Below are 24937 nucleotides of genomic sequence, written 5' to 3' on the forward strand. Positions count from 1 at the left end.
ATTTTGGTATTTAATGAAAACAGCAGCTAAATAAAGTAAGCTCTCATAACAATATCTACCCTGCCTATTTGCAAGGGATGGGACTCAACCTTTTGTGACCTTCCTCTCTGCGGTGCAACATAATATACTATAGTAATATAGGATATTGACACACAATAAATCATACATAAAAGGAAGGAAAATTTCGATCACATAGAACATAATAAGATAATCTTCATGGTGCCTAAAACATTTAAAATAATGTCTGTTTTTCATTGGCTGTTTTATTTTGATAACAGACCACTGAAAAAGATGGTGGTTGAGGGGCTCTGTTTATTTTAATAATAAACAGAAGAATGTCATGTCTAGTTTCTTGCTTTTTGTTATACATTTTTTGATTAAATTCTTCAAGGCTTTTATTATTACCAAGAGTACTTACGAAGGCCCCACCCTATATGCATAATGTAATTAAAAAAATCACTCCTCTATGTAAAAACTTGTACTAGATCCCTGTTATGGACTGGATGTTTTTGTCTTTCCCAAATTCATACACTGAAATCTTAAACCCCAAGGTGATACTATTAGGAGGTGGGGACTTGGGGGTCAGCAGGTCATGAGAGCAGAGACCTCATAAGTGGGATTAATACTCCTATAAAAGAAGCCCTGAGGAGATCCCTGTCCCTTCCACCAAGGGAGGGCACAGCCAGAAGGAACCATCTACAAGGAAGCCGGCCCTCACCAGACACTGAATCTACTGGGTCCAAGATCTCAGACTTCCTAGTCTCCAGAACATTGGGAACTGTTGTTAGAAGCCGTCTGATCTCTGGTATTAGAGTAGTTGGCAGGAACTAAGGCATTCCTCATTCACTTGAATTATGGAGACTAAACAGTGGCTTACACATGGCTTACAAGGGACTTAAAAACTTGTTCAACTGTTGATAAATTAGCCACACTGTGCTACTTTAAGCCATGCTCTCTCAAAAATCATTGCCTGTGAACAGGCAACTCCCTGTGCCTGGAAGTCTGTCCTCCCTGCAACTCTTCCTTACCCAGAGAACTAATTTTCTTCTTTTCAATATGAAATCAAATGTCAGCTCCCCGGAACAGTTTCCACAACCAATTCCCCATATTCTTCCCCATCTAGATCTTTAAATTGTACCTCTGCTGAAACAACTTTCCACATCTTCTGTGTGTGTGTGTGTGTCTGGCTCTGACTGTCTCATCCTGGATAGTATGTTTCTTAAGGAAAGGGACTAAGCCATCCACCAATGTATCTCCATCTTCCAACACAAAGCAAAGCACATAATAGATGCTCAATTAATAGCAATTCATTAATGATTAAGTAGACAGATAAATGAAGTATAAATAGAAATGTTACAGAATTAAAGAGATTTATTCATTCATTCATCTCAAAATCATAGTTTGGGTACCTACCATGTTCCAGAAAACATCCCAGCAGTTTCTAGGGAAATTATTGCAATAAGAGTCAGTTTCTGTCTGTAAGTTTACCACCTAGTGAAGTAACTCACAGTCTAGATTTTGCTTTATGTGATTTAAAATCTAAGCAAAAGAGAAAATGTTAAAAGGCAGGTTAGAAAAGTGTCACTTCCAAAAATAAAAAGCCCAAAACCTTACATCTCTTAATGTCAAATTTTAAAACACAAGTGTTTATCTTCACTTTTTGATACAGGGAGGAGACTGAATACTTAATATACCACTGTACTGTACAGAAGCTAGTGTATTTGGTACTCACAAAAGTCCTTAGGGTATATTTCCAAGATGTGACCCCAAGTGTGAGCTTATGCTCTTAGCCACCTAACTGTACTCAATCCAAAGTTTTAGGTTACAAATTATTAAACGCTTAAATGATTGTGTATATCATGCTGTTTACCCCTAACACTAACATCCTGAAGTATAGTATTACCACGATGTTACAGATGGAAATGACTTGCCCAATGTCATGCATTTCAAATGCTGGACTTTGGATCTCACACCCTCCCATGGATTTGCTGCTTTTATTTGTAGACATTTTACCTATTTTATTTATAATAATCTGTCTATATGCAATATTTCTTATTTATAATTTCCAGTTTTGGAGAATTTAAATTTCTGTCAGGGCAACTGAAAGAATTCTCTCTTTCTAAATATATGAGTTACTCTTTCAAGAGATAATTTGAAATAAAACAATAAATTATTTGTTGGGAGTAGAAAAGGAAAATTAAACTTATAAAACAGAAATAGATATATTTTTCTTTTTGTTTATTGTATTCTACATAGAACTTTGGAAAACATAAGGTAATTTTCAGCATCAATCCTGAATCTTAGAAATCCTAAATTAGAAAGGACTAAAGAAATGAGACAAAAAAGGAAAACTTATATATCATAATTTACTCATGTGTTCCATAATTTTCAAAGAAAAGAGTAATTTTGTTAAAGTCCTTCTTTTTTTAACATTTTTTATTGATTTATAATCATTTTACAATGTTGTGTCAAATTCCAGTGTTCAGCACAATTTTTCAGTCATTCATGGACATATACACACTCATTGTCACATTTTTTTCTCTGTGAGTTATCATAACATTTTGTGTATATTTCCCTGTGCTATACAGTGTAATCTTGTTTATCTATTCTACAATTTTGAAATGCCAGTCTATCCCTTCCCACCCTCCACCCCCCTGGTAGCCACAAATCTGTATTCTCTGTCTGTGAGTCTATTTCTGTCCTGTATTTACGCTTTGTTTTTGTTTGTTTGTTTGTTTTTGTTTTTTAGATTCCACATATGAGCGATCTCATATGGTATTTTTCTTTCTCTTTCTGGCTTACTTCACTTAGAATGACATTCTCCAGAAGCATCCATGTTGCTGCAAATGGCATTATGTTGTCGGTTTTTATGGCTGAGTAGTATTCCATTGTATAAATATACCACCTCTTCTTTATCCAGTCACCTGTTGATGGACATTTAGGCTGTTTCGATGTTTTGGCTATTGTAAATAGTGCTGCTATGAACGTTGGGGTGCAGGTGTCATCCTGAAGTAGATTTCCTTCTGGATTCAAGCCCAGGAGTGGGATTCCTGGGTCATATGGTAAGTCTATTCCTAGTCTTTTGAGGAATCTCCACACTTAAACAGTCCTTCTTTATGCTCTTCAGCTTGAATATACAAACCTTTCCTGTGTCCAGAACAATGTAGAAAAAGAAAAGAAAAAGGAAAAATGACATTTAGAGAAACATGCATTATGTCAGTTAAACAGTATATTCTAAAATTATTTGACATTTGTTGTCTGCAGCAAATATATGATGCCTAGTCTTGCTTATTCTTTTGTTTAAACTCAGATATTGTAGCCACCCAGTTATTTTCTATTCACTTACATTAGGAACATAGATGCAGGGGCTTCCATGACAGTTAAATGGATGAGTTACAATATCAGTAAGAAAAATATCTGGACATTATGATAAATGCTTTTATAATTCCTCAGTTAAAGGAAATAACTTACCCTCTGAACAATATCCTTATTACCCTAGGGTTGCTTGAATTTAGGTGGGAACTATGGTCAATTACCTTACTTTCCATGGATCTCGAGTCTACTGATTGACAGATGTAAATGTCTTTATAAACGTGAAACAATAAGAGACTGGAAAATGGTACGCAATTGTTGGAAGTTCATTTATAATGCAATGATTGGGCAAGTGGAAAGAAACTGTACATCTAGCAGAAATATTATTTGTGCTTGTTAGAGCTATATAAAATATAGATTGAATAAGACTAAGCTGGCAAGGGAGGAATACATTCTGTTTCTATTTTTTCAAGAAAAATATAGTAATAATATTACACATTACTATACTCAGGTGTGGAATAAAATATAAATAAGTTGAAGCAGGGCTTTTACACAGATGTTATCCTTTGTTTTGCAGAGGGGCCTGAGGAGTAACTGTGAATAGAATATTCTTTATCTAACCACCTCATTGTTTCTTCCCTAAAGCTACCTTTATACGTTTTGAGATCCTTGGAATATTTTTGCTATTTTTAAAGTTTATCATATTCACAATGATAATGAGTCCCACATCCTTAGGGATGCCAGTGTTCTTATGTTGCTTCAGAAGGTACATTCATAAAGGGGCAAATAAAGGTGAAAGACGTCCATCTGTAGAGAACTCTCCTCTGATCGTAGCCTGGTATAGAATTCGGTTTTGAAAATTTTTAATCCTTTAACTTCCGATGTGTCATTTTAAATATCCCAGACTCAAAATCAGTAGCATTCTTCAATACTACTACATTAGAATGAAAATCATCTCTGATATCTACAAGAGAATTCATTCATTCAAAAATTTCAATATTCATTCAAAAATATTAGTCACAGTCTTGCTTTCAAATTTATAATAATCTCTGTATAAATGATTTTATTTCTTTATGCAACGAGATGCAAAATATATGACTGGTGGCACTATTTTTTTCAGAGTTGTACAAAATAGCAGAAGAAACTCATGCTAATTTTGTCTTCATTAAAGATATTAGTAAATAGCAATACTTTCTTCTAAATAACTTCAGAACTATCTGATTCAGGATACATTAATGCTTCAAATGGGTCACAGTGGTACTGAAATATTCAAACCCTTGAACTACTGGAGTGCCACTGACCTCAGTGTTCTTATCCACCTCCTTCAATGTTCTGTAAAAAATGATACCTTTCTTGAGAGCCATGATATTAAAAAGGTTGGGAAAAACTGAAAACCACCAGAAAAATCATGCCACATGAAAAGCATCAGAGAAATGAAATTCGCAACTGAAGAGTACATATTTTTAAATTATTACTTGTACCATAGTGCAGTGATTCTAATGGCATGATCATTTTTTGGTGGTAAGGTGTTCAATTCCTCCTTTGATATGACTGATTTTACACAAAATGTGTTTCATATACACCTTTTTTATTCCAGTTACTGTTATTTTATGATTATGACTTTAACATAATAGTTGCTTTATGTTTTAACTAGTAATTTATTATGGGTTAAGAAATCAGCTAATTGAGCCTATTTAGAAAGGTATATAAAATAAAATTAAGGACTTTTTGTGCATGGATTGGGTGCTGTATGTTTTGGTTTTATGTGTGTGATTTTTTAATTGTTGTTGATAGTGTTACTTTTAATTTAATTATTTTCTTTTTATCTTTACTTTTTGCCCATTTTACTTACACTATCAATTGATGAACTGTTAAATTGGACTCAGTTATTTCCAGGGTGCAGAAAATAAAGTGTAACCATTTGGTAAATGTTTGAAAAGTAAGTTGCCTTAAATTTTACTTACTTTATATAGAAGATTTTTTCAAAATATGAATTTAATTTTGCATTATTATCATGATTCAATTCAATTATCGATTCAACTGTTCAATATGAAAGAAATGTCACAAACTGGTTATAATACTGTACTTAATTCTCATTATGATTATTTTATAGATTTTGGCATAATTTTAATCTGTGTATTTTAACTTTGAGAATATTGGTTATTATAAAGAAGCTGATATATTTATGTTATTGCTATTTTTATAGAGGTGCTTGGGACTTAAGAACTGTTGTCTGCATTGCCTCTTCTATTTTAGAGGGGCTTTTGGTGAACCTCTTTTTCCTATTTCCTTTAATTTCCTCAACTCAGTTCAAAGCATACCATTTGATAAGACTCATGGATTAAGGACTCAAGGTCATGTGATGTAGACTGCACATTGCCTGGAAATCAGAATGATCTAGCTGGGTGACTTTGAACAAGCAATCTTGCCAAGTTGGCCTCAATTTCCTCAGGTGTAAAGTTAGCCATTGTAAGTAGATTTCCTTTAGTTGACAAGATTTGAAATTATACTAAAAATTAAAAATGATGACATTTAATATGTATTTGGTGTTTCTTCCACATCTTTGTAACAGCCGCATTTCATTTATCATCCATCCAACTAGTCATTCAACATTTAATCAGCAAATATTATTGAGTATCTGCCATATACTAGACTCTGTACAACACACTAGAAATCAAAACATAATAACCAATTTTTCTGCCTTTAGGGGATTCAATTCAATGAATAATCACTTAATCACTACTGCGTGCTATGCACTGGGCAAAATACTAAAAATTCAAAAGTAAATAGGACAAACTGTTAAACTCTAACAGTTAGATAAAGAACTACATTATAATAGGATAAGTAGTGTGTGCTTACAACACACTATAGAAGCACAGTGGGGAAAGTAATGAACTGTGAAGAAGTCCATGAAGTTTTTGAAAAAATGACATTTGAGATGACCATTGTACCCTAATTGACACTCTATAATCAATGGGTAGATATAGTTAAGATATCCTATAAGTAGTGTTTAACTTCATCCTCCAAAAACTTTCAATGACCATCTTAATCAAACATTTACTAAACACTTTCCATGTAAAAAGCACAGACAATATAGACTGTGTCCATAGATAAGTTAGTAACTCCACATAAACAGTGCAGACAGTAAGTTCTCTAGAAATTTAGGGTAGGGCAAAATTACCATAAGCTGAGACACTGGAAAAGATCTCAACAGAAGAGATGATACATGAATGTGGCTCTGGAGAGGTAGAATCCAGAATTTGAAAAAGGAAGCCTTTTTTATAGCACCGCAGAATCACAATTTTACAATGTCTTCCTAGTCCATTGAGCTGAAGTAAAATATTTCTGTAAAGAGCAGTCAACATGTAATTTGCAGTGTATCAAAGGGTTTTATTGTAAGACGTCTTTGTAAATGGGAGAAACTCGCATGGCCATGGGGAGCTATGGAAAGGTTTCAGCTGTGGGTAGCTAGTGATCACATATACCTTATAGAGCATAAGTTCTAGAACAATCATCCTCCTTTCCTTCCTCATAGGGGCACTTGGGAATCAACTGGCATTTCTCCTTTTAAAGTAATTTCCCTTGGGATTCTTCTTTGCTCCTTATTGCTAGTAGTGGTTCTGAGGGTAAATCAAGGCAAAATAAAAAATGAGGCAGTATCTCCTATGGATAATTTACATTTAACACATCATCATACCAAGTAATGTCCAAGTACATGGGTCTCTGGTTTGAGGACTCTCTAGTGTGTCATTATTTCTTCATATCAGAATAGGTTTGTCCAAGTGAATACAACTTAAACATTGTGACTAGACAGGCTCACCCAAGAATAGTTATCCAGCTAATTGTATATGTGTGAATTTATATTTATGACTGACTTCTGATTTCTTCACAGATCCTATATTTCTCACCTTGATTTATTCAGCTTTCCTGCCTGGTAATGACTCATTAGAAACAATGTGACACTTGGTTCCTTTCAACTCATACTTGAACTGCATATTTGGGCTGTTTGCTTAATTTACAAGGCATTTATCTTTACCTTATTTTCTGGCGTGATTAGTATGTTCAACTTGCTTTTCTGCTCTGTCTTTAAACACCTGTGTTTCTTTTTTTTTGGTTGTTAATGGGGAATTTTTTTTCAATTGTAGAATTACATTTTTAGTATTGCATTTCATTTTTGATGTCAAGAATTTCCTATGTTTAAACAGCAATGTGACACTTAAGAAAAACATTACAATGCACCCCTTTTCCATGTGTTTATTCTTTAAGAGAGTTCAAAGCTTGCTTTCTCTCTCTTTAACAGACTACAAGTTTGTTTAAACACTCTTTATTAAGGGGTCATTATGTTAAAAGGCTGCCAAGAGCCATAAGGAGAAACCAAACAAAATTATTGCATTTGTTCTTTTGGGTCTTGCATAGGCAGAGAACAAATCTTGATTTTCAATACAGAAAAGGGGACCCATGCAATCATAAGCATATTTAGAGCAAAGACCATCACACAATAAATGAAAAGTAACATTTTGAGATAAGAATTGTTATATAAGACATGAACTCTTTTGTTTTTGTTGAAATTGAATAATAATAATTGAAATATTTTTCTAGAGCAGATAAGATAGCAGGGGATTTCTGAAACAGAGGTTATCTCTGACCTCTCTTTCTGAAATATGTTTTAAAAGTCTATGATTAAATGGAATAGAGAGATAGCCCAGGAGACTTTTAATCCAAAATGACTAAATACTGATATGCCCAACTTTCCACTGAGTTGAACATTCTCAGAAGGACACTAGAGATGAAAATATATATTGTTTTAATGTCCTTAACAATAACACAACCTATAAAACCTGCACAAAGCATATCATTAAGTACAAAAATAACCTATCAATAACTTGATTTTTGTTTTTATTTCTCTGTGATGCCTAGAAATGGGAGGATGACTCTTACTGTGGAATTTTTTTAATAAGCACAGTGCCTCTGTTGAAAATCCAAAGGGAAAATTCTTTGTCATAGAGATTTTTGTTCCTGGGTTAAAGACTATGGCAGCATTGTATAAATGCTGACTGTAATGCATGCAGGTGTAGACACTCAGGTTTGGTTTCCTGAAGTTGTGCTTTTGTATGAATGTGATTTAAAAAAAAAATCCACTGGCACACCATCTCCCAGGTGTCCACGTTCATCTGTATGTGACGTCATGTGTAAAAACAACAAATCAGTGGATGTCTCTACTAAAGCAGATTTAAAAAAAAAAAACTCAGAACAGGATCTTTTGCCTACTAAAGCATGGGATATTTGAAAAATATACAAAAATTTTAAAAAAATTCGGAGAATAATAAACACTTTAGAGAGATTTTAGATACCCTAAGTCCAATGGTGGTTCTCACACCGGCATTAATATGGACCAATTATCTAAAGCCATTTTGAAAGGCTGTTTTTCACCATGTTTCTTCAGTTCTTCAGGCTGCAGTGATGACCAGCATCCGATACTATTAAGAAGTCTTCAAGCGTGTAAAATAATATGATTTCACAATGATTACATATTCAGTCTACAGCTGGCTGAGTTTTTACATCTCCATTTGTCATTGACGATTGTGTCCAATTAAATGATTAGCTTTTAAAAACTGCTGCACATTATGAGAGTGAACTTGTGTTCCACTGCACTGAGTGATGCAGAAACAAACTCATTACAGCATGTAATTCACCCATATTAAATAACAAACAGATGGCTGCTGTAAATGAGAGCTCCTTTTTCTCTTCAAAAGTGCCAGGAAAAAGGTGTTTTTATTTATCTTTGTTTCCAGCTTCTTTCTGTTTTCTTGACAAGTGGGCAGCTGGTTGCTGAGGTTTTCAATTGGTGCAGAAGAATGAAAAGCCTGTTTCCATTAATTTCCCCATAAAATAAGTCTTTGAATCATTTCTGTTATAAATGCAAGTGCAGTAGCAAGCTGCTGCTTGATTAATTCACTTATTATGAAGATTTCATCTTTTATAAGAGGGCCTGCAGGTAATTTATCTTGTTTAGTAAGATTAGAAAAATGTAATTATCTTGATACCTTTGGACCCCTCTCATGTTAATTGTGTTCCCATAAATTTCAAACATAAAGATGGGAATATTTTTGTGCACAAATGTTCCAACATGTGGTCGAAAAATGTGCAGTAAGATCTGCATAAAAATTTATCAAGTAAAATACATTAAGACTGTACTATTACAGGAATGCACACAAATAAAGCTACCACACAATTATACTAGTGTATACAAACAAAAATCTGCATTGCTGGTTCCCTAGTCACCTAACAGCTGGGGTGAGGTAAAGGGTTCGGGGATTTGTTAAAAAGGCTCTTTTTTTTTTTTTTTATCAAGCATAAATGTCTCTAGAGAAATGAAGAAATCTGTTATATTTACACTAATAAAATTAAAATTGTGTTTGTCTTAAAATGTTCCAAACCCAAATGAATTGACTTCTGAGTGTCTATTTCATGTCCTCTCCACATCACTTGCATTACATCTCTTAGCATCCTTGGGAATTTGGATATATCTCTGATTTTAAAATGACTATGTAATTTGATTTACTGTTTAAAAATACTCTCTAAAAATGGAAAGCAAGAGAAGTGTGTATCCCATTCCTTGTCTATATGTAACATGCTCTCAGGCTTGGCAGAAATACCTCCCTTTCTCTGATCTCTCCTTCAGTTCTGTTGGAATTAGTATTTATGAATAGTATTTAATATGCTTTTGCTAGATTTTAAACTATATCATCATTATCTATGTAATTACCTATTATTGCTGTAAGTTTGTATTTTTCTCAGCCTAGACTGATTGTCCTTGGAAGAAGGAAATCAGAAATATTATATAATGTGACTGTATTCTTTCAGAGTTTCCTTAGTCTTTACCCATGGCTTTAGACAGGAAAGCATTTCATCCTTTGTGGTCCACTGAATGGTACTAAACAGGTCAAGCAATTGTTTTGGTAAATTCTGTGAGATCTGAGCTCAGTCAGGCATGCGACAAGATATAATTGGGGTACACTGAGGTTTCCTATATTAGGAGCAGACTGTGTAATTAAAATGATGTATAGTTAGATCTCTATCATAGATTTCCACTTATAGAACACCTTACCACGTGTTTCAATAAAACTGTACAGCTTGTAAATGTGAACTGAAATAACACAGTAGAAACACAGATGTTACTGGGACAAATGATTGCATATATGTATATTCATCTTTTACCTTTGTGATTCACTCTATTTTCTGGGTATAGTTGCTGCCTCTAAATGTATCTGCCTCTAGGGCCCTGTGTCAAAAAATGATGGACTGTGAATATTTGTATATCATTCTCTTACACATTTTATGAATACATGCTAAAGCTGGATTATGCATAAGACAGTTTAGGGATGAGGATGCTCCTCAAGTTATTAAACATGTGGTCTCCTCTGCCTAATTCTCTGGGTCTCTGGTACCTCAGTTTCAGATGCTGGGGCTGTCCTGCCCACTCAATGGAGTTTTTGTGATTATCAAAGAAAGCACGTTGATGAATGTATCAATATAATTATCTTTTCACTCTCAAGATTCTCCAAACTATCTACCAAATATTTAGTGTTAAATAAACTTTTAAAATGTTGTTTATCATGGTTATACTCTTCATCATTATTAACAAAATTGATAACAAGACAAAGGAACTAAGCAGTTTTCTAAAGGGTCCATATGTCAGGCTAATACATCTGCTATAATTCATTAGCCTGTTTCAGTAATAATGGAATTGCAATTTCAATAAGTATTTTATCCCCTGTTTTGATAATTGGTAGAGATGAAGTGGTATCTTAGCATTTTCCTCTAATTTCTCCCTCAGTGCTGGGCTCTATCTGTGTCTCTGTCTGTCTTCTTTCATTGTTACCAAAAGCTGGTTATTATCCTTTCATGATTTCATTTAGAAATTTCTATGATGGCATTGGAATGTTCTCAAGACTCCCTGAAATTCTTTTTTGACTGAGGTAGAAATAGGTAAAAGAATACCTCTGAGATTCAACCTTAACTTGGAGCAGGCAAGTCTCAGGGAAAAAACATACCAGAATGATTTCTTGCCTAAAATGCAAATTTGGTCATGACCCTCCTCTATCCTTAGATTACTGCACAAAGTAAAATAACATTTTATGGATAATGATGGAGAAAGTTATATCATCGAGGAAATGATTTGAACAAAGCTACCCACTAGCTTTTGAATGTTTCTAATATCTCAATGAGACAAAATTGCAAATTGTCACTATATTCAAAATCTTAAATTGGTTTTGCATTTGAGCTAATGAGGTCGGAATACATTTCTGTACGCTTTAAAAATAAGGAAATAAAAGGTGAGCACGGAAAAAAAAAAACGAAGCAAACAATGATTACATAAACAACAAATGTCCACTAAAACAAAATCTAGAATGCTTAATGAAACTTCATTCATTCTAAGAGCCTGTCTGTTGACAGTCTTTCATTTCCAGTTTGAACATGGAATCATAAAGGCAAAATTTTATCCATCTCTTAAAAAATCTAAAAGTAACAACAACAACAACAACAACAACAACAACAACAACAACAACAACAGCATGAGAAAGCACAACTTAATTTTCTTAAAAAACCCTGGGCTCTAAAGTAGGTGTAACAGCTGCTAAAATCAGCAGAGATGCAATCAGAATAGGAAGATGCTACACAGGGGGAAACGGCGCGGAAATATCACCAAAAGACAAACACGTAATGAAAGGAGCTAACAGTTGCAGCTGTGGAACACAAAAATTATTCTTGTCAAAAGTAACTCTCAGAACTGAGGTCCAAAAGCTATATTTATTGTTTCTAATAGCAGGAGAAGTGACTGGAGAGGTGCCCTGCAACTGATTTGGTTCTCTGTTACAGTATGGCTCTAAATAAGCCAATCTACAATATGACAGCTCACATAAATGATACTTAATTATTTCTCATGATTATGTGGGGTGAATTGGCTTCTCTATTAGGTGGTGTCAGATGCTTAATAGTTGGAGAGTCCAAAATGGTCTCATTCTCCTGGCTTGCCATTGGTGCTGCCATGGCCTTTTTTTTTTTTTTTTTTTAACAGGGCCTCTTAACAGGGTTCTTTGGGCTTCCTCATAGAACAATGGATTCAGGGTAGCAATATCTCTGACATGAGGGTTAGACTGCAAGAACTCAAATGTGAAAGCTGGCAGGCCTTCTTAATGCTTTAGCCTGGAATTGTCACACTGTAACTTTTGCTTCATTTCACTGGTTAAAGCAAAGTAAGCACAGATTCAAGACGAAGGGAGTACAGAAAAGCAAAAATAATGGGATGGATGGTTCTTGGGGATTCCAGAGTAAAATCTACCACAACAGGCTGGACAAAGAATATTACCATCAGGCCATATTTGCAGGAAGCATTCTGCTTATTGCAATGGTGTAAATGGTAATGTCTAAAGAAGAAGAAAACATATTCTCTGTCTTCAATGGCTAGGGAATAACAAACACTATAGGAACACATATAAACTATTATTTTGTAAGAAAAGTCTTAGCTAATTTAGAGGAGAGCCTAATTTATAGAAGAACAGTACTACCAGCAACAAACTAAACCAAATACACATTACTGCGAATAGCTGAAGAAATCTATATCTTTCAATGGTGAATAACAAAAAAGAAGCCAATATAGTATCTATATCAAGATACTACATAGAAAATTTGGAGAGGAGTGGGGTTGGAAGGAAGAAACTAAGATAAAAAATAATTATAAAGAACCTTCATCAGCAAGAAAAATTATAGGGTGTGAATGAAATTTATGACCAAATTTAAACCACGGATTACCAAAATAAAACAAAGAAAATCCCTCAAAAAGCAATCATTCCTACCAAGTTCACAAAGCAGAAATAGAAGAACTCAAAGAATTAATAGTAATTTAGTGGAAGAAAATGAAACATGGAAATGCATATTAAAGCATGAGTAGCATCCATCAAATAAATAAATGAAAATATAAATATACAGATTGTGATAAACTTGGTGAGAGATCTAGAGGTTATAAAAGAAAAATATTCAAATAAAAATAACAAAAAAAATGAGACTGAAAATGGTAGCACAAGGAGATAAACCACGACTTTGAGAAACTGCAGAAAAGACAATTGAAATAAAGGAAAATTTAAAACAAACAAACAAAAATAAAACTCAAGGGTATAATTCAAAATATTTGCTAAAAATTTTAAACAAAAAACATATAAAATATGGATGTCACATTGTATGCTAGAGTAAATCAGATGACAGATATTGATTTAGACCTAGTAATATTTCTGGAATTAAATTGTGAAGACAAAAATATTATCACGTCTATGGGAAAATTTTTATTGTATAGCTCAGACTAAAATATATAGAATTCTCATGGAAAGAAAATGTAACATTAATTTTGTTCCTCTTACTCAAATTTAATAGCAATAACAGTTTTAAACAAACAAGAATATAGAGAATATTATCACTATGAGACATTATTGAGAAATCTACTGGAGAACAAACTTCAAAAATGGAAATATGATTGTAAAAACTATAACAGAAGGATGGACAGTAAGAATGAATATGTTTAATGGCTCAACTAAAACTAAACCTAGTAAGTAATTAAAATTTTACCAAAAATAACCTGAGTTTTATGTATCTTGACAGTACAAAATTACAAAGGTCTTTTCTCTAATCCCACTCTCTTAAATACAGTATTTTTATTAAATTATGTAGGTAACATTTTGAGAGTGATAACTGTATCCTGTAGTATTCCTGACTGTTTTCAAAACTCAGAAAAATGTGTAGAGCTTTTATGCTTACATTAATACTAAATGTTAATTAAAATAAATAGAATAATAATCCAAGTCAACTAGTTAGAAAAATACAAATCAAAGGGAACAAAGTTTACAAAGGAAAAAATATATATTTTAGAAGATACCAGAATTTATAAATAAGTTCTAAAGACCCTGTTTTTAAAAAAGAGTAATAAAACAGGTAAGCCAATAGCTAAAGTAATTAAAGAAAGAAAAGTTTTGAAAAGACACAAACAAAAATCCTTAAGGGAAGCTATCCATAGATATAAAAAAATTATAAGACTAATAAGATACTTTTTTTGCTAAGCTTTTAAATAAACATAAAAAATCTGTATGAAACGTAGTTTTCTAGAAAAATATAATGTGTCAAGTGACTCGAGAACAGTTAGCAAACTTAATCAAACAAATTTTCCAAAAAGAATTAGAGAAAAGCTTGAATATTAACCTTTTCCCATTTCCTCACCAACCCCCTCAGAAGCATTAAGCACAGATGTTTTCCATGGGGAATTCTATCAAAAATTAAAAAGTCAGATCAATTCAATGACGTTTATCTACCTATAAATCATATAAAAAAAATAATAACATTCCAGATCCTTGTTAAGCAAAAATAATCAATGCTAAAACCTTGAAAGTTTAAACGAAAAAAAAAAGCTACAATGTCTAATTCCCAATGTAAATATTTATGTAGAAATTCTTGGTAAAATAGTCACAAAGAGAACACACAAATTAAAAGTATAGTAAAACATGAGCAAATAGTGTTTATTTTATAAAAATAAGGATGTGTCAGTATCAGGATAAATCTTATCACATTATTGTGTATTATATATGATTATATAACTATCTTCATATATAATATCAGATCTAGAACTATCATCATAATTATCTTAGAACAAACAGTTTATTTTCATAAAACATGACCAGGCATTTGGAAAAATTTTAAATCCATTATTGATAAATAAGTCCACAATAGAAGAATACTTTTTTAAAGGCGAAAGTCAATGCACCTTAGTACAAGAATGAATAGCATACATGAGACGTGGAGCCTACCCACTACATATTATCCTTTCTGGAAGCCAGCAGAAATAAAACCTCTTTTGTGACCTCATAACTTCATCCACAACCCACCTGCAGTATAACTTGGACTATTAATTTATAGGTCAAACTTCTCAAAGGCAGTTATGTCATCTTATCTTTTCACTTTGGAGTCTTACCTGGGTTTCCAGGCCATATGCATCAAGAACTATGAAGGATTTGGGATTTGATATGTTACCCTAGTTACAAGCCACCTACTTATATTACCTTACTCACAAGTTAGTCCAACAGAGTTTCGTGGAGACTGGCATAAGGCACAAATCTCCGGAAGAGGAGACTCATGGCTCATAGGAAGTAGCATGAGATCAGCTTGTTGGTGTCAGTTACACTGGCTCCCAGGTTCCACAGCAGCCACATGTATGGACCAAATGGATGTCTGCACACACAGTGGGTTGTACTGCAGGACAGAAAATTTGAGTTTAGGAAACTGAAATCTTTAGACTGATCCATAAGCATGTGCTCCCTTTGGCCTAGAGGAAGGCATTATGTTTATTACACTGGACTGTAAGCATGTCTGGCTTTTGCACTGGAGGGAGAGAGTATCTCTATCATCCAAAGATGTTTACTAAACACTTTTTTTTAAAGATAGCCTGTAATGAAGAGCAGTCAATATTTCGTGCCATAAGATGAACAGAAGTACATGAGACTCATGGAGAAATGAAGCAACAACACAGTTAAATATTCACTGAGTAAGTGAATTATAACTGGTGAAAGAAAGTCTTATAATGCCCACTTAAAATATTATCGCCCCCACTTAAGAGGGCATGACTAAAACTTGGGTTCTTTTAGGTTCAATATAGACATGGAGAATGTGGCAAAGGAAACATCTAGCCAACCAGCTCTCCTTGCTCCCTGACCTTGAGGGGCATCTTTATCTGAAGTTTAAGAACCCCAGAGCAGCTATCAACATGGGCAAGGGAATCTTACATCTATCAAAAAAATCATATTTTAGGCCAAACATCTGAAAAAAAAAGATAAATTAGATCAAAGTGTATTTTTTACACATAAACAAGTAATTAATTTATCATTTATTCTTTTTTATTGAAGTATAGTTAATTTACAATGTTGTGTTAGTTTCTGGTGTACAGCATAGTGATTCAGTTATATGCATATATATATATATTCTTTTTCATATTATTTTTCATTATAGGCCATTACAAGGTATTGAATACAGTTCCCTCTGCTATACAGCAAAAGCTTGTTGTTTGTCTATTTTATATATAGTAGTTTGCGTAACTGCATATTCTGAACTCCTTATTTGTCCCTCCTCCCCTTCCCCCTTTGGTAACCATAAGTTTATTTTCTGTGTCTGTGAATCTGTTTCTGTTTTATAATTAAGTTCATTTGTGTCATTTTTGTAGATTTTACATATAAATGAGAACATATGATATTTGTCTTTCTCTTCGTATCATTTATTCTTATAGCATGAATTGATTTCCTATTTATGACAGAATATCACCCAATCATCTCTATTTTCCCATTAGTGGGTCTTCTACTAATGGACAGAGGTCAGTTATTAAGCTCTCACATTCAATCTTTTAGAAATTGACTTTGCTGGTTTCTGGAAGTTCGAGAAACTATCTTTGATAAGACATGATCCTAATGGAGCTTGTTTTATTTTTATATATATTTTATATAGATTTAATACATATATATTTTATATACATATTTATATATATATACACAACATGTTTTATTAGACATTTTCAATATGAAATATGTTGGTTAAATTTTGCTTTACTTTTATTTTACATTTTACTTCAATACATAAGGGAAACACAGTTAAGAACACTTAGTTTCAACTATTTGATTAAATTAGAATTAATCCATTCATGCTGTGAAATTCTTATTCTAGAAAAAGCTACCCTTAAACAGAAATTTTGCCTCTAGAATGCTCATTTATCTGTGCTCAAAAGTACTGGGTGAAATCTCTGGTAGATGTTGTTAAAATTTAAGGTTTTCCAAAACATAAGTTTAATAAAAAGGATGAAGGACAACAATGTTAATACATTTAGAAAAGGCCTCATAAAAATGCCAAGTTAAAGTTGTCTCTGATGATTTAAGCAAAACAGAGTAAATTCGGGAGAAAAAAAATAGTTCCACGCTGCCTCATACCATCCAAAGGGGTAATTTTTTGAAACTTTAAGAAATGGCAGGTTTTCCCTAATTGGAAATAAATCAATAATATAAGTCAAAACAACTAGGCTATTTACAACGTGGGCATAGTGCACAGTAGGCTTTCAAAACTGACTATGTATGCACGTATGAATGAATGAATTTAAGGATAAAGAGTTACTGATAAATAAATCTTCAGGTTGCCCTGGGTCTCTTGGCTAATAAAATAAATATGGACTAGTGGTTCAATCCATCTTCCCCCTTATATCAAAAGTACACATTGAGCAAACAAAACAAAAAGATAAGAAAGATGATAGCTTCAGAAGTCCTTGCAGAATAACATGAAAACGGGAACTCAGCTCAAACTACCTCTCCCTAACCTAATGCAAATTTCACTGGGAATCAGCATAGCCTATAAACTTTAAGCCCCTCTTCCATGCTTTTGATTCTTAACAGCTGTAATTGACATACACAAACTCTTTTAAAGTGACTTCTGGCAATTTTCTCTGCAGCAAAGTTTTAGAGAACTAGGCAGATGGCTGAGCTTGTAAATTTGGACGTTCTGATTTTGCGTGCTCATTGTGGGTTGGTCATAGTTTTGGTTGCCAGTAACTTTTGTGACAATTAAAAGGACATCTCAGTAGTCATTAATTTATGCAGGATATGATGTCACCCAAGTCTAAGAAATAATGTCAGAAATAAGTCCATTTTGATTTATACTGAGTTGTACTCCTCCCATAAACAAACAAACATTTAAATATTGTGTAGATGTTAGTTGAATTCTTTCAAAGTATTCCATAGAAGCAAATCATTTGTCTCAAAGCTAAATGGTAACGTTAACCCTCGGGATCTGATATGATGATTGTAAAATTTTAGGTAATATGTACATAAATTATTGTATGCTATCTTCAAAAAATACCAGAGTTGGATCTTTATACACACTGAGTTTCCAAAGGCTAGAATTCACCCTCCTATTATCAGTGGATGGAAGTAACCATTTCTCAAAGTCGTTAAGAGTGTTAACGATTTGAAAATGGGAGTACGAGTGCCTTTTTTCCTCTCTTCTTTTGATTTTGCTTTATTTTCCATTTTTATGATTGTTATTTGTATGTTAATAGCAGAAGTTATGGATTTTATATAGTTCAAATATGTAGCAATGATTTAAAAATACATTTTAAAATCTCATTTAAACATTTAATGAGATTTTAATGTTTTGTGTGGTAGCTCAGTTAAGTTTTTAACTTAGAATTTATATTACTCATGGTTGGGCAATTTGAAGCAATCTTTTAACAGGAAAAGAATTTATAACTCATCTGAATCCATATAACCATAGAATTTTCTCAGTATTCTTTTTTTACTACAGATGATAGATTTTTAAGGCACATCTTTGAAATGTGAGAAGTCTATTTTATTGTAAATTCCAGTTTAATGTAATGATGGCTTTCCCCTTTACAGTCCATTTTCAGATTAAAATAAGTTCCGGTTAGAAAATTCAAAGACTTTATTTACAATGGAATTGAATAGTGTAGATTTTATTATTTTCAGTAAAATGTAGATGGCTATAGTTAAGATATTTCTGTATTTCAGAAATGTCTGTATTCTTGAAACTAAGCATATTAAATAAAAGTTTAAGCAGCATTTTCACCTAAAAGTGAAAATTTATCAGTATTTTTAAATTAAACAAAGAAAAAATACATTGTGATAGGCAGCAGAATGACCTTCATTCAGCCTGTACCACAGAAATGTACACAACTGAATGTTAATATTGGATTATTCAGTGGGAATTTTATCACACCCCTTGACCCTTTTAGAAGTTGCCTTCTGAATATAAACAGGATTAAGGTTTAGGAAGTTATATTACAGTTAAGATGCCAAATACATAATTATTTTCCATCACTCTCTCAAAACCTACTTTGTAATCAATTGAAGTATTGATCAGAGTCCTTCACTTTACAGAAAAAAATGTGTATGTAATCACTTGCATGAAGAGAAAAAAAAATATGGGCACAAACATATACATGTCAGTATCTATTCTTCCTCTTTCTCTCATCAAAAGCAACACATGGATTGTTCTATTTCATCTGGACTGCAAATGTCTACACTGGTTAAGCTGGATGACCTTTTACATACCACCACCAGAGGGACCTCAACTGTTCAGTTTAGTGACTTTTTTTTTTTTTTTTTCTTGTATAAATTACTATGTTTGGTCCATAACACAGTTTTACCAGCAGGCTTTACTGGATATACAGTTTCTGATCTTTCTGATTTTTAAAACCAAAAAAAAAAGAAAAAAAGAAAAGATGTTTGAATGCTTGTGCTCAATACCCTTTAATGCCGTTTATACTTCATCTGGTCACCAGATGCACACCTAAGCTGCACTTCCTAGCAAAGAGGTTGTTGAGCCATTTGATATGTTGGCTATTAGGTTTGTTCATATAACTACTCAGCATGACTCACCCTTCATAGTACTGTGCTTCATGACATTTGAAATTCGCAGGCATGCATTAATTATCTCGCTTGATCATCTCCACAACCCTGTGAGGAGGCAAAACTGGTGTCAAACTCCACACGTTTTGCAGATGTTGAAACTGAGATCCAGTGAGGAAGTGACTTAAGGAGGAGACACACAGTTAAGCTGAGATTAAGAACTCATGTTTCATGAGTCTTAGTCTAACACTCTTCCCACTGAAATCATTCCTGGAAAAGCTTTGTAGCTACCACCTCCCATTTTGTAGTCACGTGGCTCCAAGACCTCCCTAAATTATACAAGGCCATTGCTTAGCTGATGCTGATCCAACCGATGGACACATTCACTTGATCTAGGGGTATGACTGAATACCCTAACGCTAAATGAAGACATGGATAAATATATAATAATGTACATACATACATATACATTGTGGGCATCCCACAATGATAGTATCCTAACATCTAAAGGTTATCAAGCATTTATTATGCACCTGGCACTGTACTAAGTATTTAAAAGAATATATATGTACCCCCTACTGAATTGGTTAGATATTGTCATTCTCATTTTATAGATGATAATATGAGGGTCAAAGAGTCCAAGTAACTTTTCCAAGGGTACACAAGTAAGGGTTGCAGTCACCATTTGAACCTACTTCTACTGAATTTATAGCTTACTGATTTTACTGCATTTATTTTATCAACATAATTAGTCATTATATGTGCAAAGCACTATTCTAAATAGTTGATAAATATTAACTAATGTAATCATTGTACTACTCCTGTGTCATGTTCCAAATGCTGGTGATTTTTATTATTTGTATTTTATGACATGCATGAAATATGGACTCCTTTACAGTTCATTTAAAATGTTTTCATACATTCCATGTTTCTTTTCATCAAAAGCATATGCAAAACACAGTTTTTAAAATATACAACCATTTTATGTTTTTTTAAAAATGTACTTCTCTTTAGAATACATTAATTTCTTAAAATTTTAACATAATGTGAATAGATAACATAATTGTCTCAACTGATCCACTCACATGTCTGTAATTGTAGTTAAATTTTTCACATGCTACTCAAATTTGTAGTATAAAACTGAATATCCATAAAATTCTTACACAAGTGATTTTCGTTGATTACTTACTGAGATAACTATACCAGATAAAATTATCCCCATACTGTGCTGTAAACAGTAAAATGTGATCACTGTACCAGGTAAAATGTGCCCGTTTTATACTATAAACAGGAGAGTTTGTTTACTATTAGCAGACGAAATAGTGCTTATGTTGTATTAGTAGAGGATGTGAAGAACTTAGTATTTGCAGACCTCATTTGAGGTTTTAATAACTTAGCTAGTTCTTAGATTAGTCACGATACTTTATAAGAGTCTTCAATCATTAAAATTAAAATATTAGAATAAGCTTTGTCTATGCATACATAAAATCTTGCTGGCATTTTGATAGGAATTGCTTTAAACCTATAGATCAATTTGGGGAAAATTAACATATTTTCCATGTGAGACTTCCAACCCATGAACACAGTATCTCTCTCTATTAAGTGATCTTTAGTGTCTATTATGAGCATTTTGTAATTTTCAACATACAGATCTTGTACATATTTTTAAATGTATATGTAAGTACTTAATTTTCTTTATAGTGAATCTAAACATTATTGTGCTATTAATTTTGTTTGCTGCATTGTTATTATATAGAAATTCTGTGGGTGGGGGGTGTGATGATCTTGTATCCTGCAGTGTTGCTAAGTTGTTTATAGGATATTTTTGAAAATTCCTTGGGAATTTCTACGTACGTAATGAAATAAGGACAGTTTTATTTATTCCTTCCTTTTTTAATCTGAAGGAATTTTCTTTCTTTCTCTTTCTTTCTTTCTCCCTTCCTTCCTTCCTTCCTTCCTTCCTTCCTTCCTTCCTTTCTTTCTTTCTTTCTTTCTTTCTTTCTTTCTTTCTTTCTTTCTTTCTTTCTTTCTTTCTTTCTTTCTTTCTTTCTTTCTTTCTTTCTTTCTTTCTTTCTTTCCCTCTCTCTCTCTTTCTTTCCTTCCTTCCTTCCTTCTTCTTTCTTTCTTTCACTTATTACAGTGATTGGAACTTCTACAGTAATTGAATAAGAGTAGTGACAGCAGACATCCTGGCTTTCCTATAATCTTAAGCAGGAATGATTTCAGCCTTTCATCATAAAGTATGATATTAGCTATATGTTTTTTTTTCAGATGTACTTTTTTAAGTTGAAATAATTCCCTTTTATTCTTAATTTGTCGAGAATTTTTATCAGGAATAAGTAGGTGCTCTCAGAAGTTAAAAAGGGAGAGTCTGGGGTGCATAATTGAGGTGGTTAGAAGGGAAATGTGTACTATTTACTTTGACTATCAAGGTAGAGACAGGGACGTACACAGGTTATACAATTGTATAGAGCTTGATAAAACACAAATATAAATGAGTATGAGTAAAACTGGGGAAATCCAAAAAGACAGGTGTATGGTATCACTGTCAATATCCTTGTTGTGGTATTATACCAGAGGTTTACGAGACACTACCACTGTGAAAAAAAATGGACAAAATGCGCAAGGATCTCTCTGTGTTATTTGTTACAACTGCATGTGATTCTATAATTATCACAATACAACTTTCAGTTTAAAAACTGGAGCTGTTAACTGTTTTTTGATAGAACTTTGATCTTTTGAAAAAGGATCACCAATGGAATTAAATACAGATGTGAACATGTCTTACGTGTTTTATTTAGATTCGGTTGCTTCATTAATTAAAAGTTAAAATTTGCTGCATATATACATTTAAATTGTCTTAATAATATAAAGTATGTTCAGCAATTAAAATTGTGTGTCTATTTCTAATGTTTCATGTAATTAGCCATTAGGCATGATTATTTTTATTGATAATTGAGATTGACCTGACAACTTACATAAGATGCGTTCATAGATAGTGAAAGCAGCTAAAGAATAAATTCATTAGCAACCGGAGTATTGCATATGTACATGTATTTTGTGAGTTTCTGCCATTTCTATTTCTCCTTGTGATTGGTCACTAGGGTTACTGCAGTATAGTATGAGAATAGAGAGATTTCATCCCAATACACATTTTGGTTGTTAAACTGTAAAACATACTTCAACTAATTTATAAATTAATTTAAGTTAAAAAACAAAAAAGAGCCTCAGTCTGAACACCTCTCTTTTCTGGAAAAAAGTCAAACATAAATTTAGTCTTCCCCTGAGAGTACCTCAGAGCCAAGAGACTACTTACTATTCTTTGACACACCTCTCTGATCAGGTGCTCACTAATGACCAATGCTGGGAAGAAAATCTGGAGCTATTTTCATGGGAAAAGAGGAATTAGACTACTGCAGACTTACGAATTCTGCTTAGTTAATTTGGAGAATAAACTACTATGAATTTCTCAATATGAGTAGTTTACTCTAACTTTGACTTGATTCTCATGTTATAATCCATATTTCTGTAAAAATCTGTAGTCTGATCTGTGAGGTATTTATGTACACAAATCAGATGGAATCTAGAATTTACTGAACAATGGTCTCCTGTCACAATACCAATCATTGTGAATATACGTAAGATATATGGAAATAGATCATTTCTATTGGAAGAAATGGAGAATTAAATAATAATTTTAACTGATATGTGCTTTCTCTCTCACATCTATAGAGCAAAACAAAGGGATTAAAGGGATTAATATTGGTAGTATTAAGTAAAAACCAGACTTACCTAGAAAATACTACTCCAGGATGACAAATCATTTGAGGGTGCTGATTTGAACTGCTATTGATGTAGTACACATGGGAATGAATCAGGAAGGAAGGAAGAAAGGGAAAGAGGGAAGGAGTGAGGACTGAAGAAAGGAAGGAAAGTAAGAAAAAGGGGGAGGGGAGCAGGGAGGGGGGAAGGATAAAGGGAGAAAGAAAAGAAGAGGGGAAAAAAGAGAATTTGGCATTAGAAAAAGTCATGCATGCAGTGACATGCCTTGCCAACACATTTAACACATTTCAAACAACAGAAAATGAATAGAAAAGAATAATTTACATGGTTAAAAATATAAAAAGACCTTTGCATAGATATACATGCAAAGATTGCATGAATAATCTTTGTAGACAGAATTCCTAGTTCCCAATGGGTGTTTCAAGCTCTTAAGAGTCCTCATTTTACACTTTTAAATTAAAGAGGGAAAAAAATGAAAGACATATGCAATGTAAGACCTGTAGCATACCTAAAGTTTGACCTGACAACCGTTTCCAGATATACAATAAGAATGTTAACTGAACACTGTTAAGACAATTAGGTTTGGTTTATATTTACATAAGATGTATAATGCAATAGGAGTTGTAAGCAAGACAAGAAAAGATATTGAAATGGACAGCAAATTGTGGTTTTTGACATAAATAAAATTGAAATTAATTCTGCATTTTCTATACTTATGTGGTTATAAATAGTTGTTTGCTATTGAAGATGTGACAAGATTTACCAGCATACTTAACAGATCTAGACGTATTACTGAACTTTTGAAATAATTAACTTTTTTTGAGAGAATTTATTTTTCTAATCAAAGAAATAGCATATGAAATATGTAACCAAAATGTCATTTCAATAAAAAATAATTAAGAAAGTAAGAATAAAGAAGCAAAAATATTTGAATGAATATAAAGGTGACATGTAGTAATATTACTGAAAGTAATTTCTGTAGATTCAAACACTGGCCATTGTAGATCAAGGTATCATCTCCATTGGTGGGAGATTTGAACAAATTTTGCAATATATTATCATTATTAGTTGTGTCTATAATTTCCCAGCTTTGAAAAATTTGAAATAAGTATACATTTAAGATTTTTATATGGATCTACATTTTGCTTTAAATTAGTTTTTAAAGATATGATGAAAGGATATCACAGTTATATAATACTATTAAAATATTTTAAAAACTGTAATCAGTAATAATTATAACAATTAACAGTTATAATCTAATTACAATGTTTGAACGTACTATGTGAAACTCATGGTTTATTCCTCAATGTAAATATTGCTTTAAGAAATGTTTTTGACAGTTGTTGTCACTACTGCTTCAGTAGTGAAAAACCCCTCAAAATGGACTAATCAGTCTATCAAATTTG

At 32.8% G+C, this 24937-nt stretch overlaps 1 long non-coding RNA gene across 3 annotated transcripts in view; it reads right to left on the minus strand.

Annotated features, from left to right (window-relative positions):
- Positions 1 to 2251: 2251 nt before the first annotated feature.
- Positions 2252 to 24937, minus strand: part of LOC123613867 (uncharacterized) — a 189715-nt gene continuing 167029 nt past the window's right edge. Inside the window, exons 3-6 of one of the 3 annotated variants that reach the window (XR_006721299.2) lie at positions 23541 to 23664; positions 19779 to 19856; positions 15423 to 15603; positions 2252 to 3147 (exon numbers count right to left, since the gene is read on the minus strand). This is a non-coding gene — a long non-coding RNA (uncharacterized LOC123613867). Of the gene's footprint in view, positions 3148 to 15413; positions 15604 to 19778; positions 19857 to 23540; positions 23665 to 24937 lie in introns of all 3 variants that reach the window. The other 2 variants (XR_012511729.1, XR_012511730.1) reach the window with 2 other exon arrangements.

This window comes from Camelus bactrianus, chromosome 14 (genome assembly GCF_048773025.1).
Source record: "Camelus bactrianus isolate YW-2024 breed Bactrian camel chromosome 14, ASM4877302v1, whole genome shotgun sequence".
In the NCBI taxonomy this organism is placed as follows: Eukaryota; Metazoa; Chordata; class Mammalia; order Artiodactyla; family Camelidae; genus Camelus; species Camelus bactrianus.